General features: G+C 53.0%; 1 protein-coding gene across 2 annotated transcripts in view; it reads left to right on the top strand.

The window, feature by feature from the left end:
* Positions 1–6482: 6482 nt before the first annotated feature.
* The window catches only part of TSC1 (tuberous sclerosis 1), a 46340-nt gene continuing 45973 nt past the window's right edge, over positions 6483–6849 (top strand). The window contains exon 1 of one of the 2 annotated variants that reach the window (XM_008563720.1): positions 6483–6550. The gene's annotated coding sequence lies outside the window, so the exon portion shown is untranslated. Of the gene's footprint in view, positions 6580–6849 lie in introns of both variants that reach the window. The other variant, XM_008563714.1, reaches the window with a different exon arrangement.

Genomic DNA, 6849 nt, shown 5'->3' with positions numbered 1-6849 from the left:
AAGACTGTGGCCAGCCCTGCACAGCGCCTCCGAGCGACCATGGCTACTGCACCACCCAGCAGGAGCAGCTCTGGGGCCTCCACAGCGCTCCGCTCCTTCTTAGCTTTCATCTTGAAAGGTTTGTCCATCTTACGTTTGGTCCCAGTGATCCTGGCTTTTGACCTTGAACTTGAGATGTTTTCAGGGGCCTCTTGCCATCTCATTCCACCTCCAAGAGCACTTCAGTATTGTGGGAGACAGGCCCCTCAATATGCAGGCTGTTAGGATGAAGGAATAGAGGGTGTAGTGGGTTGAATTGTGCCCCCAAAACTCCCTGAAGCTTGAATTGTGTCCCCCATGTTTTATGTATTAGAAACTTAGCCCCCACTGTGACTGTTAAGAGGGTGGGAAATCCTATTACGGTAATTGAAAGGTGGGGCCTTGAAGAGGTGATTGAATTATAGGACCGTGCAGTAGTGAATGGATTAAAAACGGTGGTCAGGGGCGTGGTTCTGAGGGCTTTAAAAGAGGAGGAGAGTCTGTCTTTCTCTCTACTTCCACCATCTTGCAATGTGACACCCTTGGGTCACTGTTGCTGCCACCAGATGAATTTTGGACTTCCCAGCCTCAGAAACTGTAAGCAATAAATTTCATTTTTCTTTATAAATCACCCAGTTTCAGGTATTTTGCAGAGAGACACATTTGATGTGGGTGGCAGGCTCAGAGCAGGGGCCCTTACGCCATCCTGAGGGTCCCGAGAAGACTTCCTGGCAGAGATAACATTGGAGTTGAGTCTTGGAGAAAGAATGTGGTTCAAGTGAAGAAGAAAGGAAAACGTTCATGGCCATTTCTGGCCTTGGCTGGTTCCAGAAACTGGAGGCAACTTCCATTAGCTCAGGTATAAGTGAAATTTATCGAAAAGATAAAGGGGCACCTCCAGGTGGAAGCAGGAAGAATAGCCAGGCCGCCCTGGCTTTCTTTCCTCTTCAGGGACCTGTGTCCCTTCCTGATCTGGGCACACTGGCCTCCCTAGCAAGGCTCTTAGCTGCTCTTCCTGCTTAACCTCTGCTGTCCAGGGTGCTCAGGGGCCATGGCTGCAGCCAAACCCACAGGGCCCCCTAGGGACCAACACAGTGCCACCTAGCTGCACGACCCCAACATGTATGGGGGTGTTCTGTGATTTGTACCCTTTAGAGCACAGCAGTTTGAATGGTACCCCCTGGAGTCATGCAAGGTTGTAAGCCTCAACCAACACCACCTGTCTCAGCCTTGGGGTCTCTCAGTGCAAATTCTCAAGGGGAATCTGGCTGGCCCAGTGTGGAAGAGGTTTTCACCCCAGATCCAGGTCCAGTCAGGGGTGTGTGTGTATGTAAGTGCGTGCGTGCATATCTGTGAGTTTGGGGTGGCTTGCAGCAGCTAGCCCAGGCAGGGGGCAGAGTCTCTGAGAAGGGGTGTAACACTCAGGGTGCTGATGGGAAACAATAACTCCCTCAAAGGGAGAATTAAAAAGACAGAGTTGTGCTCAGCTTTAGAGAAAAAAGAGATGGCGAATTACCTGGGGACTAGTGACAGCGGGGAGCTGACATCACTGCTAGATGAGAAGAGTAGGGGAGGAAGCCATTACTAACACACAGGTAGAGACGGGCCACATAGCCGGAGCCCTGGGTCACAGCTAGACCAGGCAAAAAGGTTCTTTCTTTTTATTACCTGAGATTTTACTTATTTATTTTTTGGTGGCTGGCCGGTATGGGGATCCGAGCCTTTGACCTTGGTATTACAAGGCTGTGCTCTAAACAGCTGAGCCAACCAGCCAGCCCCCAAAAGTTTCTTTCTCTGTCCCCTGCTCCCACCTCATTTTGGTCGAAAGTGACAGGTGGCAGAAGGGCAAGCTCAGAAGGTGCAGCAGGCAGCGGTCAGCCTCCTGTGCCCGGAGTGGGACAGAGAAGGGCAGATGGACAGTGACCAGCACAGGACGGGGAGGCTATCTAGTTCAGAGGGGAGGGGACAGCTGGAGCAAAGGCAGGGCAGTGTGAGGCCTCCTGGTGTTCCAGGTACGGGAGGACACAGTGCTAGATGGCGAGGGGAAATGACATGACAGGAGAGAATAGGGCCACAGCAGCCTAGGATAGATATCCAGTAGTGCAAGTGATGTCAGAGGTAGGGTTCGGGGGGGCCTGATAGCCACCCTCAACCCACCCAGTCCTCTTAGCTAGTTTTGACTCCACCACAGGAAAGAATTCAAGGGCAGAGTCACAGTACACAGTGAGAATGGGTTTAATATAACAGATAAGAAACACAGGTTCCACAGAGAGACTGCAGCCTAGCTCCAGAGACTGAGCAGGCCCACACCAAGTCTAACACAAAAGTAAGCTCAATACAGACATCAAGTCTAACACCAAAGCAAGAAAACCATACTTAAAGTTTGGTACAGAGTACAGGCTGGCTCAAGAGAGTGAGCAGCTGCTTGCTGAGAGTAAGTTTGATACAAAGCAAAGCACACACACCTCAGCCAGGGAAGTGCAGGCTGCCTCCAGGAAAGTGAACAACAACCCTGCCTTCCAGTGGGATTCAGCTTTTATAGTTTCTCTACCTAATGAATATTCAATAGAGGGGTGTGATGGAGTTTGGTGTATTGTCGCCTCCAAAATTCATGTGGAAATTTGATCCCCAATGTGGCAGTGTTGGAAACTGATTGAGTCATGGGGGCAGATCCCTCATGAATGGATTAATGCTCTCCCTGGGGGAGGGGGGATTAATGAGTGAGTTCTCCCTCTATTAGTTCCCACGAGAGCTGGTTGTTTAAAAGACCCTGGCACCTACCCCCCACTTCCTCTCACTGTGTGATTTGCTTGTACCCACTGGCTGCCTGCCAGTTTCTGTCATGAGTAGAAGCAGCCTGAGGCATGTTCCAGATGCAGCTGTCCCGGAATCGTAAGCCAAATAAACCTCTTTTCCTTATAGATTACCCACTCAGGTATTTCTGTTATAGCAACACAAATGGACTAATACAGGGGCCACCACAGGAGCTTAGACTTCATCCTGCAGGAGGAGTGTGACACCGAAGGCACTGCAGCTGGCAAGGAGGTGGTGACAGAGACAGCTGAAAGCTTAAGCCAGGGGACAATTCAAAGGGAGAAACTTTACACTGAGAGGGAAATATTTCCAACTAGTAGTGTCCTTCCAAAGGCCTTCAAATTTCTTTGCTTCCAGAAGGCCTTTTGTGTGTAAGGGACAGAAACCCAACTGAAACTAGCATCAGCCAAAATAGTTATTGCTTCATGGAACTTCGAAGACCAGGGCAAAGTGGTTCTCAGGGACTCTGGAAGTGTCTCTCTGTGTCTTATCTTTTGGCCTAACTTCTCACACAGCTTGCTGTAGGACAAGGAGAGGGAGAGGGCCACAGCTTCTCATCCCTTTAGTGACCCCAGAGGAAAGAGAAAATCTCTCTTTTAGCATTCATACATAAGACCCAGGGAAGCACTCTGATTGGCCAAGCTCAAGTCACATGTCCAATGGTGCACCAATCACCTTGGCTAGGTGATGGGAATCTCGGGTTGGCTAGTCTTGGTCCAGGTGCTGTGGCCTGGTGGTACAGAGATTGTCAACCCCACCAGCACATTAGGACCTGGGGAAGGGCAATTCACCTCCTCAGAAATGGGAGGGGAGACACTGCACAGACAATGTAATGGATGGCCACCAACGTGCAACCAGTCAGCACCACCTGCCTACACAGAGCTCAGCCCTTTTGTTTCCTGCAAAGCTCAGACAGGCCGGCCAGAAAGCCCCTGCCCCAGGGAGGCTCCAGGGAGGTGCACGGAACATAGCGTTTTATTAACCTCTTTTTAGCAAATGACAAAAAACAACCCCGGAGATGTAGAAAATATCTACATGGCCCAAACTGGGAAATGGCCAGGGATGGTGGCAGGGCTGCCTCCGCCTCTTCTTTCTTTCCTCCTCTCACAGGCCCCTGGTGGTCCATATTGAGAACAATTACCATTCTTCTTCCAGACACTGTATAAACAGTTACAACGCAGTTATGGCCCCCTCGAGAGCCAGCAGTTGATGAGCTCCATGTGTCATTGCTCCCTTCCATGGAGGAGCAAATTCTGGTAGGATGAGGTCACCTAAGCAAGGAAGGCTGGGAGTAGGAAGGGGGTTCTTGGGTCAGAGCTCTGGAGCAGTGCGGGCTCCCCACCCCACCCCTTAACCTTAGCTCTCCCAATCACCGGTGGTCTCAGAAATCTCTGAACACACTTGAATCCCAGTCCTGGTGTGAACGTGGCCCCCTCGAGAGCCAGCAGTTGATGAGCTCCATGTGTCATTGCTCCCTTCCATGGAGGAGCAAATTCTGGTAGGATGAGGTCACCTAAGCAAGGAAGGCTGGGAGTAGGAAGGGGGTTCTTGGGTCAGAGCTCTGGAGCAGTGAGGGCTCCCCACCCCACCCCTTAACCTTAGCTCTCCCAATCACCAGTGGTCTCAGAAATCTCTGAACACACTTGAATCCCAGTCCTGGTGTGAACGCAATGGTAAAATGGTTTGTGGACTGGTGGAACAGACAGAACCCAGCCCCTTCCCCTTCTCCCTGAACATTTCCATCTCTGGACCCCAAGCAGACTATCCCTGGGCGGTTACGGAGAAGGTGAATTTAGCACTTGGTGGGCCAACTCCTGGGAGTGATGGATGCTGACTGTGAGCATGGTTAGTTAACACTAACATTAATTGAAGCTCTACACCAGTTATATTTGAATGTCTCACTGAATCCACCCCAAATCCACATTAGGTAGGCATTATTATTACCCCTGTGTTGCAGGTGAGGAGACTGAGACTCACTCAGCACGATGGCAGGAACCTACATTCAAACTCTGGTCTGTTTGAATATAGAACGCTTGGCTCCCCCAACTGCCCCTGTGACCATGTCAGACTGGCAGGTTCCCCAGCTCAATTCTCACCTCCCTCATATGCCTTCATGTCTCCAAACCTAGGGTTATAACGGTCGTTCACTGCTCCAGGAACCCAGGAGGGCTGGGGGTTGAGTGGGTAGGGGCCAAAACACAGCCTGGGCTCTGCTCTTGGGGATATGGGCCCAGAGGGGGTACCATTTTCTAGTTCTCACAAAAGCAGCTAGCAGCAGCCCTACCATGAACCATGCTGGGCCTTCTCAGAATGCTCATGGCACCCACTGTGCTGGCCACTCACACACCTGGCCCCTGATCATGAGCTGCCCTGCATTGTGACCCAATGGGTTCCCATGACAAAACCTGTTATTCCCATACCTCACCCAGCATTTTCTGGCTGCTACGTTGCCTCTGCCTGAAACGCCTTTCTTGTCCCAGCTGCCTCCAATTTCTATTTCATAAAACCTACCTTCCTTTAAAACCCAGCTGGATGCCTACTCCTTAGAAAGCCTTTCGGATACAGCAATTAGACTTCCTCTGGCTCTCTGCCCCCTCTCTCATTGCTTTGTATCAGTTCTCAAGCATATCACATAAGGGCCATCATCTACCAACCATTTACTAGGCGTGGGGCACCGTGCTAAACACCTGCCATACTTCATCTCCTTTATTCCTCACGTCGCAAGTGTTATTATGCCCATTCCAGAGAGGAAGAAACGTAGGCTTAGAGGACTTAAAGCCTTGTCACAGCGAGGAAGTAGCAGAGCAGGAAATGAATCAAGGTGTTGTGATTTTAAAGCTGGCTCCTCTTATTAGGGTTGGTTTTCCATAGATGTCATGGTTAGGTGTGAAGTGTCAGCAACTTGAAGGCAGAAGCCAGTTGTGCTTCTCCACAGAGTCCCAGTGGTGGGCTTTTGCAAACATTCTGCAAAGCATAGATGGCTGTCCTGGACCAGCGTTTTACTCTCTCCCTAAGTGAGCTGCAAACTCCGCTAAGGTTCAAAAGCAGGCCCTTCACCCACGCTGGCCCCAGCAGCTCTTTGGGAAACACGATCGCAGCCGTGTGGCCATGCACAGGTTGACACTAGGGGACACCAGGTCTGTGAAGTGAAGAAACAGAACCAAGGACAGGTAGGAGGGCGCTCCAACCACACCCAGCCAGGGCCGGCTTGTTTACGCCTCTTGCACAGCGCCCGACCGCCCGGCCCGTCACGTGACCCGCCGCGCCCCGCCCCTCGGGTTCGCGCGTGGCTCCTCCCGCCGCGCCGGCCCTTCTTTTTGNCCGCCCGGCCCGTCCCGTGCCCCGCCGCGCCCCGCCCCTCGGGTTCGCGCGTGGCTCCTCCCGCCGCGCCGGCCCTTCTTTTTGCCCCCTTCAGAGTCACAAGATCTCTCAGCGACCTCCTTTCGGGATCCTTCCGCCTGTCCCCGCCCCCTACCTTAAAATCTCTCCTTGGCTCTTTCCCGATCAGTCCGCATCATCAGTAATGAGTGGAATGGCCTTTTCCGTCCGCTGGGCCTGTGGACTGCGGTCATCCGTCCTTTGGTTCGAGGCGGAGGCGAGGTCCAGCCGGGGACTCTTTTTCGCGGCGGAGGCCTCAGCCTGCCGTGGACTTTTCACGACGGGGGGAGGTGCTGTACGTCCAAGATGGCGGCGCCCTGTAGGCTGGAGGGACTGTGAGGTAAACAGCCGAGGGGGAGGAGACGGTGGGTGAGTACAGGGGTGTCTCCTCCTGCTTTTCCTGGGGGCTTCTCGGGGCAGCCCTGGCACCATGACCCCAGTCTGGGAGGCTTTGTGGGGTTGGGGAAGGGGCTCACTTGCTGGGCAGTGGACCCGGGGAAGGGGGGTTCGGAGAGCCTCCCCCTCCCTCTTATTACGCGCTATCTCCGGCAGGGCCCGGCAGGGCCTGGCGGGGCCCTGGAGGGGAGAGGCGGGCCGGGCCGGCACTTGGCCCCTCCTCGGCGGCCGAGGGGACGGCTG

Source organism: Galeopterus variegatus, unplaced genomic scaffold, assembly GCF_000696425.1.
Source record: "Galeopterus variegatus unplaced genomic scaffold, G_variegatus-3.0.2 Scaffold176, whole genome shotgun sequence".
NCBI classification, from domain to species: Eukaryota; Metazoa; Chordata; class Mammalia; order Dermoptera; family Cynocephalidae; genus Galeopterus; species Galeopterus variegatus.
This window is presented reverse-complemented; position numbering and strand designations above follow the sequence as displayed.